Raw genomic sequence first — 12,994 nt, 5'->3', positions numbered from 1 at the left:
GGAGTGCCTGGCGTGCTCTGGTCCATGGGGTCACGAAGAGTCGGACACGACTAAACGACTAAACAACAACAACAATGGCAGTGAAGGTAGCAAAAAAGGCATATGAATGGAGAGCGTTACACTGCATCTTCATGAGCCTCTTCTTGAGGAGGTTCTTCAGTGGGTGGTCGCAGACCAGATTCAGGCACTCTTGGAGGAAACTGATTTTCTAGACCAATTTCATTTGGGATTTAGGCCTGCTTTCGCACAGAAACTGCTTTTGTTACCTTATATCAGGGGTGCCCAAACTTTTTTCAAAGAGGGCCAGATTTGTTGTAGTGAACCTCAACCTTAACCCTAGAGCCAACCCTAACCCTAACCCTAACCCTCACCCTAACCCTAACCTCAACCCTAACTCTAAACTAAATGCCAAACCGAAACCTAAGCCTAACCCTAACCCTAATCCTTACCCTAACCTCAACCCTAAACCTTACCCTAACCTGAAGCCTAATTCAAACCTTACATCTAACCCTAACTCAAAGTTCAACCCTAACCCTGACCCTAACTCTAACCTCAACCTCAAACCTAACCCTACCCCGACTTCTGACCTTAACCCTAACCCTCTAAACCTAAACCTAATTCAAACCTCAACCTCAACGCTAATCCAAACCACAACCTGAACCCGAACCCTAACCCGAAACTCAACCTTAACCCTAACCCTATCCCTGACCCTAACCCTAACCCTAACCCTAACCCTAACCCTAACCCTAATCCTAACCCTAACCCTAATCCTAACCCTAACCCTAAACTCAACACCAACCCTGACCCTAACATTAATTCTAACCCTACCCTAATCCAAACCTCGACTTCAACCCTAAACCTAACCACAACCCTAACCCTAACCCTAACATTAACCCTAACCCTGCCCTAAACCAAACCTCAACCTCAAACCTAACCTCAAATATAACCCTAACATTAACTCTAACCCTACCCTAATCCAAACCTCGACCTCAACCCTAACCCTAACCCTAACTTTTACCCTAACCCTAACCCTAACCTCAACCCCAACCGTAACACTAACCCTAACCTCAACCCTAACCTCTACCCTAACCCTAACCTCAACCCTAACCTCTACCCTAACCTAAACTCAAACCCAAAATCTAACCCTAACCTCTATCCTAACCTGAACATTAAACCTAACCATAACCATAACCCTAACTCTAACCTCAAACCTAACCCTAACCCTAAACTCAACCCAAACCCTAACCCTAATCCAAACCTCAATCTCAACTCTAATCCAAACCTCAACCTCTACCATAACCCTAACCCTAACCCTAAACTCTACCCTAACCCTAAGGCCATCCATAACCCTTACCTTTACCATAACCTCAACCCTAACCCTATCTCTATCCCTGACCCTAAACTCAACACCAAGCCTGACCCTAACCCTAACCCTAACCCTAACCCCAACCCCAACCCCAATCCCACTCCTAACCCTAGCCCTAGCCCTAGCCCTAGCCCTAGCCCTAGCCCTAACTCTAACTCTAACTCTAACTCTAACTCTAACTCTAACTCTAACTCTAACCTCAAACCTAACCCTAACCCTAACCCTAAACCTAACCTCAAACCTAACCCTCACCAAACCCTAACCCTAACCCTAACCCTAACCCCAATCCCAATCCCAATCCTAACCCTAACCCTAACCCTAACCCTAACCCTAACCCTAACCTCAAACCTAACCCTAACCCTAACCTTAACCTTAATTCTAACCCTAGCCTATACCCTAATGCTAACCCTAACCTCTACCCTAACCCTAACCCTAACCCCAATCCCAATCCCAATCCCAATCCCAATCCCAACCCTAACCCTAAACCTAAACCTAAACCTAAACCTAAACCTAAACCTAACCTTAATTTTAACCTTCGCCTATACCCTAACGCTAACCCTAACCTCTACCCTAACGCTAACCCTAACCTCAAGCCTAGCCCTAACCCTAGCCCTAACCCTAACATTAACCCTAACAACCCTAACCCTAATCCTAATCCTAACCCAAATCCAAATCCAAATCCAAATCCAAATCCAAATCCAAATCCAAATCCAAACCTAAAACTTCTACCTCTACCTCTACCTCTACCTCTACCTCTACCCTAACCCTAACCCTAACCCTAAGCCCATCCATAACCCTTACCTTTATCATAACCTCAACCCTAACCCTATCTCTATCCCTGACCCTGATCCTAAACTCAACACCAAGCCTGACCCTAACCCTAACCCTAACCCTAACCTTAACCTTAACCTTAACCTTAACCTTAACCTTAACCCTAACCCTAACCCTGACCCTGACCCTGACCCTGACCCTGACCCTGACCCTAACCCTAACCCTCAACCTCAACACTGAACCTAATCTTAACATTAACCTCTACCCTAACCCTAACCTAAACCCAAACCCAAACCCAAACCTCTACCTTTTTTTTAAAAATGATATTTATTAAAGTTTCACATGAAAAGAGACACATCAATAAAAAAAGAATTTAAAAGTAAAAAGAAAAATACACAATACAAAATACAGAAAGAAAAAAAGAGAAAAAACAGTTAAAAACAATTCCATCTTTTCATCACTACTTTTAGATTTACTTATTTCCTGGACCTCCTCATACCTCCCTCTTTTGTATTCCAATTCAGTTTGTTTGTCCAGCAATTCCTTTCCCTCCTTTTTAATCCCAATCCTTAATCTTAATATAATATAACATTAAATTTTTACCTATTAATAGCCAATTTTCCATTCTTTTAACCTTTTTAATCCTAATCCTTAATCTTGATCTGTATATAACTTTAAAGCCTGTACAGCTAGAAACCACTTAATTTCAATCCATCATCACTCTAACATTCTTTAATTTTGCAATATTTCTGTAGGTAATCTTTAAATTTCTTCCAATCTTCTTCCACCGACTCTTCTCCCTGGTCACGGATTCTGCCAGTCATTTCCGCCAATTCCATATAGTCCATCAATTTCATCTGCCATTCCTCCAGTGTGGGTAACTCTTGTGTCTTCCAATACTTTGCGATGAGTATTCTTGCTGCTGTTGTTGCATACATAAAGAAAGTTCTATCCTTTTTTAACACCGATTGGCCGACTATGCCCAGGAGAAAGGCCTCTGGTTTCTTCAAGAAGGTATATTTAAATAACTTTTTTAATTCATTATATATCATTTCCCAGAAAGCCTTAATCTTTGGGCACGTCCACCAAAGGTGAAAAAATGTACCTTCAATTTCCTTACATTTCCAACATTTATTATCAGGCAAATGGTAAATTTTTGCAAGCTTGACTGGGGTTATGTACCACCTGTATATCATTTTCATAATATTCTCTCTTAGGGCATTACATGCCGTAAACTTCATACCTGTGGTCCATAACTGTTCCCAGTCAGCGAACATAATGTTGTGTCCAACGTCTTGTGCCCATTTAATCATAGCAGATTTCACCGTTTCATCCTGAGTGTTCCATTTCAGCAGCAAGTTATACATTCTTGACAAATTCTTAGTTTTGGGTTCTAACAGTTCAGTTTCTAATTTTGATTTTTCCACCTGGAAGCCAATTTTCTTGTCCAAATTGAATTCCTCCATTATCTGAAAATAATGAAGCCAGTCTCGCACTTTGTTTTTTAATTTTTCAAAACTCTGCAATTTCAGTCTATCTCCATCTTGTTCCAAAATTTCCCAATATTTCGGCCATTTGACCTCCATATTGAGCTTTTTCAAGGCTTTCGCTTCCATCGGTGACAGCCACCTTGGAGTTTTGTTTTCCAATAAGTCCTTGTATCTTATCCAAACATTAAACAGCGCTTTCCTGACAATGTGATTTTTAAATGCTTTATGTGCTTTGACCTTATCATACCACAGATATGCATGCCATCCAAATACATTGTTAAAACCTTCTAGGTCCAAAATGTCAGTGTTTTCAAGAAGCAGCCATTCTTTCAACCAGCAAAAAGCTGCTGATTCATAATAAAGTTTGAGGTCTGGCAGGGCAAATCCACCTCTTTCCTTTGCATCTGTTAGTATTTTAAATTTTATTCTGGGCTTCTTGCCCTGCCAGACAAATCTAGAAATATCTTTCTGCCACCTCTTGAAACAATCCATTTTGTCCACAATTTGCAATGTTTGAAACAAAAACAACATTCTAGGCAATACATTCATTTTAACCGCAGCAAAACCGCAGCAGTGAAAGCTTCAAATTTGACCAAATTTCTAAATCTTTTTTCACTTCAGCCCAACATTTTTCATAGTTATCTTTAAATAAATTCCCATTTTTTGCTGTCATGTTGATCCCCAGGTATTTCACTTTCTTAACCACTGTTAAACCTGTCACATTCTGAAACCTCTCTCTCTCCATTGATGTTAGATTTTTCTCTAAAACCTTAGTTTTTAACTTGTTCAATTTAAATCCTGCAACTTGACCAAATTCTTGAATCAGTTCTAAAACCCTTTTAGTACTAGATTCTGGCTCCTGTTACGTCAGTACTAAATCATCTGCAAATGCTCTCAATTTGTACTGTTTAGCTCCGACCTGTATACCTTTAACCAACTGGTCCCTTCTAATCATGTTCAGCAAAACCTCCAGGACCGAAATAAAAAGAAGTGGGGAAATTGGGCAACCTTGTCGTGTCCCTTTTTCTATTTTAAGTTCTTCCGTTACCACATTATTTACAATTAATTTAGCCTTTTGTTCTGAATAAATTGCACTTATACCATTTTCAAAGCCTTGGCCTACCCCCATACCCTGTAGGTTCTTCTTCATAAAGCTCCAAGAAATATTGTCAAAAGCTTTCTCCGCGTCCACAAATATCAAAACTGCTTTAGTATTTATATTCACTTCTAGTTTTTCGAGAATATCAATTATATTCCTCAAATTGTCAGACAAATGTCTTCCTGGGAGAAAGCCCGCTTGATCTTTATGAATCTCTTCCATCAACACTTTTTTAAATCTCTTAGCCAAAATGTCTGCAAAAATTTTGTAATCCACATTAAGTAATGATATAGGGCGTTAGTTCTTAAGCTGTGTCTTTTCAGTCTCTGTTTTCGGTACAAGTGTAATATATGCTTCTTTCCACGACTCTGGTGCTCTTTCCCCCTCCATTATTTCATTGCAGACCTCTTTCAAAGGTTGTATTAACCATTCTTTCAAGGATCTGTAATATCTAGAAGTCAATCCATCCGGTCCTGGAGACTTACCCAATTGCATATTTTGGCTGGCACCTTCTATTTCCTGTTCAGTTATTTTATAATTCAACATTAGTTTATTTTCTTGAGAGATTTTTTGTAATCCATTTGTTTTCAAAAATTGATCTAGATCAGTTTCTTTCAATGGCCCTTGTGTATATAGTTGTTTAAAGTACCTCTGGAAGCAATTTCTAATCTCAGCTGGGTTCTGTATATTCCTTCCTTCCACTTCTAAATTCGTGACTGTATTTAATTTTTGTCTTTTTTCATTTGCCAAGCCAACAGTTTACCACATTTGTTAGCCGACTCAAATGTCTTTTGACAGCTTCTCCCGCCTGTGATTTTAATGGGTCTCCACCTTCGCCGTGGCAGCCAGACCCAGATTTCCACGGAGCAGATTCCTCCCGGTCAGAGGAATTCTGCCATTGCTGGAGGCGCCTCCCCCGGAAGTCTCCGATTATATGTTCTCTTCTTTAAAGATAAGGATTTCCATTATGATTTTCTTTTTTTATCATTTTGTATAGGGTTTTTGATAATTTTATAATATAAAACATTACCATTTCAAACATTAAAATACAAGGTTCTTTTGAACCTTCGGACCTCCTTTCCTTCCTCCACGGGTTCCATGTTTGAGTTTAAATTTGCTACATCTTTTACCATTATCCATCTATTATATAACTATAATTAGCATAAATAATTCCACATTACAAGTGTCATTGCATTTCTGCCAAAGATTTTAACTTTTTACAGTGGTCTTTTAAATAAATTACAAATTTGCTCCAGTCTTTAGAAAATACTCAATCTTCCTGGTTTTGGATCTTCCCCATCAGTTTCGCCATCTCTGCCTACTCCACCAGTTTCATCTGCCATTCTTCTTTTGTTGGTACCTCTCCTTCCTTCCATCTCTGGGCTAGTAGCATTCTCACTGCCGATGTTGCAGACATGATTTTCTTCTGAGATGTGTTTAAACAGCACTTGTAAAAGATCCTTGAGTGACCTAAATATTTATAGTTGCTTTTCCTTCCCCATGACATTATTATGAACATTTGTTATTTACAAGTCAAGGAAAGTGGCTTCCTTGATCTTCTGATCTTGTTTTCCCCATTTATGCTCCTTCAGTGCCTCTGGTCTTATCATCTGCGCTGTGTGGGAAACAGTAATTTGTGATGACATTATCTAAGTGCCCTGCAGGCAAAAAGGGAGAAGAAAAGTTTCAAATCAGCAACTTGAAAGAAGAAAAAACAAAACAAAACAAGGAAAGGAAAAGAGAAATAGTTTAGGATAATGATGGAGTTTAATTCCTGAGTCATTACAGCATCTGAGAATGGAGATATAATCTGCCTCCATTAGAAATGGCAAATGTTGCTTGTTTGTGGGGCTGTAATAAGTTGTGACAGGAAGGGAATTATTATGCAGGTTATTTCAATGTTCATAGCCACCCGGCCACATTGTCCTTCGCAGCCCCTCTGCCTTGTTGGGATGCAGGAAAGGAGTTGCTCTTCACAAAGAGAAAGACAAAAAGTCACCTGACATTCCATAAACCAGGTGCTATTGAGTGCTAGCCTCTCCTTCCGATGTGCAAACCCGAGTTAATGAATTTGAATGGACAAATAATATAGATTAACACAAGTCAAATGGGGAGGCTGGTAAGTGATCTTTTATTGTGTTTTTAATGTCCTGTTGGAAGCTGCCCAGAGTGGCTGGAGAGGCCCGGCCAGATGGGCAGGGTATAAGTAATAAATTATTATTATTATTATTATTATTATTATTATTATTATTAATGACAAGCTGCAATTGAATGTTCTAGACAGTGATTCCCAATTAGCTAAGTAATGCACCCCCCCTGTTTTTCAAAAGCCAAGCCAAGGACTCCCTACTTTTGAAAACTGTGATGTCTCTGTGGTAGCTTTTGTTCTGTGAAGGGTGCCACAGACCCCCCCCCGGGGGGGGGTTATGTGGGCCCCCTGGAGTCTGTGGATCACCAGTAGGGAGCCACTGTTCTACACAATGTGATTGCCTTAACTTTAGACTCTCCCAGATAAGCCACTTTGGAAGATGTAGGGAAGTGACCTGGAAGCAAATCACATTGAACACACCTCTGCATTAGCACATAGAGCATTTTAAAAGGTGGACTCGGGGCTGCCCATCACAATACAGAACACCGCAAGACACTCTGGATAAGTGCTTGCCAGAAGTCGATGGATGAAAGGAAGCAGAAATCATGTCAGTTTTGAGATTCAGACATGACTTATTCAGGAGCAAAGCGGACATTTGATCTGCAATTTGGGGCTGTGCTGAAAAAGTGCAGTGGGGCACAGAGATGGGGGCAGAATGGGAAGGCACCAGCACTTCAAGCAAAGGCTGCCAACTCTTAACTTGCCACCTTTGGGTCCCAGAAATGCTGGGAAGGATTCACAACTTTTTGGGGATTGTGAGTTGTCTCCTGGGTAGATTTGTCAGATTGGCCCTCTGTACACCTGGTTGTCTATTAAGCCAAATGGGGCACTGCTCCCTGCCCCCCACAAGTTTTGTCTGCTTTCACCAGCCCCTGCCTGCTTGCCTTCTTACCTACCACCAATTCAGGGGGCAGCCCTGCCTCTCAGCCTCCTTCTCCTTAGTCTTAGCGTTGCCCCAATAGAACTCAGCATGGAAGAGGATGGGGACAAACCTAGAATGGCCGGCTCTGCCTGTCTTTGGCTCCAGCACAACCAGTCACTGACTCTGGCGCCACCTACTGTTGGCCTCCCTTTGGCCCACTGCTACGGTACCTCCTTTATATAGTGCATGGGTTGCCAACCTTCTTAGGCTTGTGGGCACATTAGGATATTTGAGTGAAGATGTTGGGTGCCATCCCTTCCAGTGACTTCTCTTTGCCTCCCTGGATCAGCCCCCGGCCTGGAAAAGGAGAGAATACATGCATACACATTTCCCTTTCCCAAGGAATCTGAGCACATGTTAGATCCAACAGAATGAACCTGAGCCTTGAAGAGCACATGGAGCTGAAAGAGGAAGTGGAAAAGAGGCCACTCTTCCAACTTCCGTTTCCAAGGAGGCAGAAGGTAGCCACCCTCACAACCTTATGAGCTAGGAGCCAATGAGTGGGGAGGTTTAAGGGCTTTGTGGGTGCCGAGTGAAGGCCTGTAGGACCATGTTCCCCACATCTGCCCCCCTTGGGCAAATGACTAAGATTATGCCCGCTTTGCAAATGCAGTAATGCACTCTCTGTTACATTTCAGCTCTCATTGCTGGTGCTCTCTGCAATGGGTTCAGAAGCGCCTTAGCATTTGGTTATCATGTTATTGATTATCTGTCTCTCCATCATAAATACTAATCATTCTAATCTTCATGCGGTCAGCTCTGTTGCTTTCATTCAGGCAAAGTCAAAGAAGAGCGGCAACAGCAGTCTTGGGAAATCTCATGATCTGCAGAACTACAAAAACTCTTTAGGAGAGGAAACCCTCAAGTGGGAGGGGGAAACCTGCCAAATGTAGCCAAATGTGCACTGAACAGGCTTAGCGGCCACCAAATGTTGACGGAGGAAGAAGGAATGGAATGGAGTTTCCTGGAGGAGGGTTGTGACCATTCCACGCTGCAACATTTTGTTGAAGGTCCCTCTAATCCGTCTACACACACACACACACACACACACACACACACACACACACACTTCATTTATTGCTTTGACTCCAGGTTAGCTTTTCCAGAAACTAGAATCTAATTAATGCAATCTAATTAAGTAACTCCAGCTCCTTTCCATTTCTGTTGTGGTATTAAAGGCTCTGCAGAGCTGGCTGGTGAAAGACCACACAGCAAAGCTGAGTCAGCATTGATTCCTTCTACCTCACAGCCTTGTGTGATTCCAACGTTCATTTTCAGCATTTTAAATATCCATTTCTGTAAGTACAGAAATGGATTGTTCCATGATCCAGCATTCTTGCACGTGAGCGACTGGAATTTGGAGGGCCTTAACAGTGCAATGCATCTTTCTGCATTAACAAATTACATAAGGCCTGCTCTCTTATTTCCAAATAAGAGCAGCTTTCCAGATTCCCTGGAGAATCTTCCCAGGGCTGAGCTGACCAGAGACTTCGGGCTGCCACCTGCTGGTCCAGCTGGAGAATTTCTCACAATTTTCTGAGAACTTTTCCAATAATTTTCTTTTCTTGCCGGGGATGGATATGTGGTTACAGGGGATGGATATATATATATATATATATATATATATATATATATATATATGGTTTTCAGATTAACATTTTGCAGTCATATATCCAACATACAACATAGAAACAAGATTCCAGAGAATCTCTTGAACTTCCTCTTCCCCTTTGTGGGTCCTATTGTTAATAATTTCCTCCTGCATCTTTTATAATAATCCAAATCCTTTACATCTCCATTGTATCCAAAATTCACCATTAAACTACAAGTGTTTTTCCAATCCTACTAACGATTTTAACTGTTTACAATGGTTTTTAAGTTATAAATTTTCCCCATTCCTTATTAAAACTTTGTTCTTCCTGATTTCTGATTCTTCCAGTCATTTTAGCCGTTTTAGCATAATCCATCAACTTGATCTGCCATTCTTCTCTGGTCGGGACTTTATCTTCTTTCCATCTCTGGGCCAGTAACATCCGCACAGCTGTGGTCGCATACATAAATAGTCTTTTCTGCCCCCTTGGGATTTCGGCACCTAGAATTCCTAAAAGGAAGGCTTCGGGCGGGGGGTTAGAATAGGTTATTTTAAACATTTTTTCCCCAACTCATTATATATCATTCCCCAAAATTCTTTTACTACCTTACATTTCCACCACATATGATAAAAGGTTCCTTCTTTTTCCTTACATTTCCAGCATACATTTGACCCTGTTTTATACATTTTTGCTAATTTGCTTGGAGTTAAATACCAACATCACATCATTTTCATATAGTTTTCTTTCAACGTGTAACATGCTGTGAATTTTAAATCCCAATTCCGTAACTTCGTGCATGCTGTAAGTTGTATAATATACCCAAAATCTCTCGCCCAGTGTATCATGATTTGAGAAATTCTTATATATTTTAGCTTTATCATGCAGCAAGATTCTCCTGAGGAGGGGGAGGGGGAGATTTTCCTAATGTGTGTTCCCAGCTCCTGCCCTGAAGTATGATCTGAATGGTTGATAGGTTTGCATTTACTGTCTGCACTGAAAAGGATGGAGCCACTCAGAAACTGTTGCACCCTAGAGAAAGTCACCCGCTGCTTTCCCAGATTTTTCTAGTCCTAAGTCCAGCAACTGGAGGAACGTGTAGCTACGCTCCAAAGAATTAGAGAGCTGGATCTCTTCTTGGAAGCAACAGAGCACACCATCTCCACCAAGGAGGAGACAGGGGACTCCCCTGAGAAGGAGGCTAGTTCACCAACACAGGAGCCAGATATATGGAGAAACGTGACTCAAAGAAGTAGGAGGCCCAGGGTTCGCTCTGATTGTTTAGAAATACACAATCGCTTTGAGGTCCTCTCCCCTAGCATGGAAGACGAAGAGCAGACTCCATTTGAGGATCTCTCCCTCATTACAGTCGATCAGGTATATGAAGACGAGCAGCAAAGTCAGTCCTCAGGGAATGTGCAGGCGACCTTGGAACGGACAGCTCACGGAAGAACCCCGACCAAACCTAAGAGGAGGCGTGTAGTGGTGATAGGGGATTCCCTACTGAGGGGAACAGAAGCAGTGATCTGTGGGCCTGACAAGATGTCTCGGGAAGTGTGCTGTCTCCCCGGGGCTAAGATCCAAGATGTAACTGAACGACTGCAAGGAATCATAAAACCCACTGACAAATACCCCTTCCTCTTGGTTCATGTGGGAACCAATGACACTGCAAGCAATAGCCTCCAGAAGATCAAAAGAGACTACGAGGCTCTGGGCAGGAAATTGAAGCAATTAAATGCACAAATTGTCATCTCATCTGTCCTCCCAGTTGAACGACAGGGCCCAGGGAGAGAGGGAAAAATAGTGGAAGTGAACAGCTGGCTTGGCAAATGGTGTAAACAGGAACGGTTTGGATTCTTAGATCACGGACTGCGGTTTCTTGAAGATGGACTTCTGGCAAGCGATGGGCTGCACCTCACAACGGTTGGGAGAAATGTTTTTGCCAAAAATCTCAGAAACCTCATCAGGAGGGCTTTAAACTGACTAATGTGGGGGAGGGAGACAGTGCTCCTGAAGGTAGGAGTCTATCAATTGATGAAGATGATCATCCAAATGTCATAGACCTAATGGAGCAAACAGCACGCAGACCTAGTGGTGGGAGGAAAAAATCCTTAAATAAGAGACATGGGGGAATGATTAATGGACTTCAATGTCTGTACACTAATGCGCAAAGCATGGGAAATAAACAAGATGAGCTTGAGCTCTTGGTACAGCAAACTAAATATGACATAATAGGCATCACTGAAACCTGTTGGGATAAGTCCCACGATTGGAATGTAATAATGGGGGGATACAATCTATTTCAGAGAAACAGACCAGACAAGAAAGGAGGAGGAGTGGCGTTATATGTCAGGGATGTGTATACCTGTGAAGAGATTCAAGATTTAGAACCTCAAAGCCAAAGTGAGAGCATTTGGGTCAAAATTAAGGGAGAGAAGAATAACAGTGACCTCATTGTGGGAGTTTACTATAGATCCCCAAGCCAAACGGAGGACATAGATGATGCCTTCCTGGAACAGATGGCCAAGCATGCAAAAGGAAGGGAGATAGTAGTAATGGGGGACTTCAATTACCCGGATATTGGTTGGATGTCAAACTCAGCCAAGAGCATAAGGTCAAACAGATTCCTCACTGGCCTTGCAGACAACTTCATTGTCCAGAAAGTGGGAGAAGCAACAAGAGGAACAGCCATTTTAGATCTGGTCCTAACCAATGTTGATGACCTGGTTAGTGGGGTAGAAGTGGAAGGATCATTAGGCGCGAGTGATCATGCTCTTCTGAAGTTTACTATACAGCGGAAAGGAGCAGCCAAGCATACTAGGACTCAATTTCTTGACTTTAAGAAAGCCGACTTCATAAAACTTAGGGAAGTGCTGGGTGAGATCCCATGGACAGTAATACTAAAAGGAAAGGGAGTTCATGATGGCTGGGAGTTTGTTAAGAGGGAGATAGTAAAAGCACAACTTCAGGCAATACCAATGAGACGGAAACATGGAAGGTGCCTAAAGAAGCCAGGGTGGCTATCTAAAGAACTTTTAACTGAGTTAAGATTAAAAAAGGATGTGTACAAAAAATGGAAAAGGGGGGAAACCACCAAAGAGGAATTCAAACAAATAGCCAGCACGTGTAGACACAAAGTCAGAAAAGCTAAAGCACAGAATGAACTCAGGCTTGCTAGAGAGGTTAAAAGCAACAAAAAAGGCTTTTATGGGTATGTTCGTAGCAAAAGGAAGAACAAAGAAACAGTCTGGTCACTCAGAGGAGAAGATGGTGAAATGCAAACAGGGGACACAGAAAGGGCTGAACTCCTCAATGCCTTCTTTGCCTCAGTCTTCTCCGATAAAGAAAACAATGCCCGACCTGAAGAATTTGGAGCAAATGATTCAGCAGAGGAAACCCAGCCCAGAATAACTAAGGAGATAGTACAAGAATACTTGACTAGTTTAGATGTATTCAAGTCTCCAGGGCCAGATGAACTGCATCCAAGAGTATTAAAAGAACTGGCAGATGTGATCTCAGAACCACTGGCAGTCATCTTTGAGAATTCCTGGAGAACAGGCAAAGTCCCGGCAGACTGGAGGAGGGCAAATGTTGTCCCTATTTTCAAA

The 12,994-nt window shown here is 42.0% G+C and overlaps 1 long non-coding RNA gene across 1 annotated transcript; it reads right to left on the bottom strand.

Moving 5' to 3' along the window:
* Positions 1-5,750: 5,750 nt before the first annotated feature.
* Positions 5,751-8,177, bottom strand: LOC308485609. Its single transcript, XR_013990652.1, has 2 exons — positions 7,968-8,177; positions 5,751-6,384 (listed from the first exon to the last, which is right to left on the bottom strand). It is a non-coding gene; the product is annotated as an uncharacterized lncRNA (long non-coding RNA).
* Between the last annotated feature and the right edge of the window lie 4,817 nt (positions 8,178-12,994).

Source organism: Podarcis pityusensis, assembly GCF_964106645.2.
Source record: "Podarcis pityusensis genome assembly, chromosome: 9".
Classification (NCBI taxonomy): domain Eukaryota; kingdom Metazoa; phylum Chordata; class Lepidosauria; order Squamata; family Lacertidae; genus Podarcis; species Podarcis pityusensis.
Note: the sequence above shows the minus strand (reverse complement) of the source record. Positions and strands in the feature narration are given on the sequence as shown.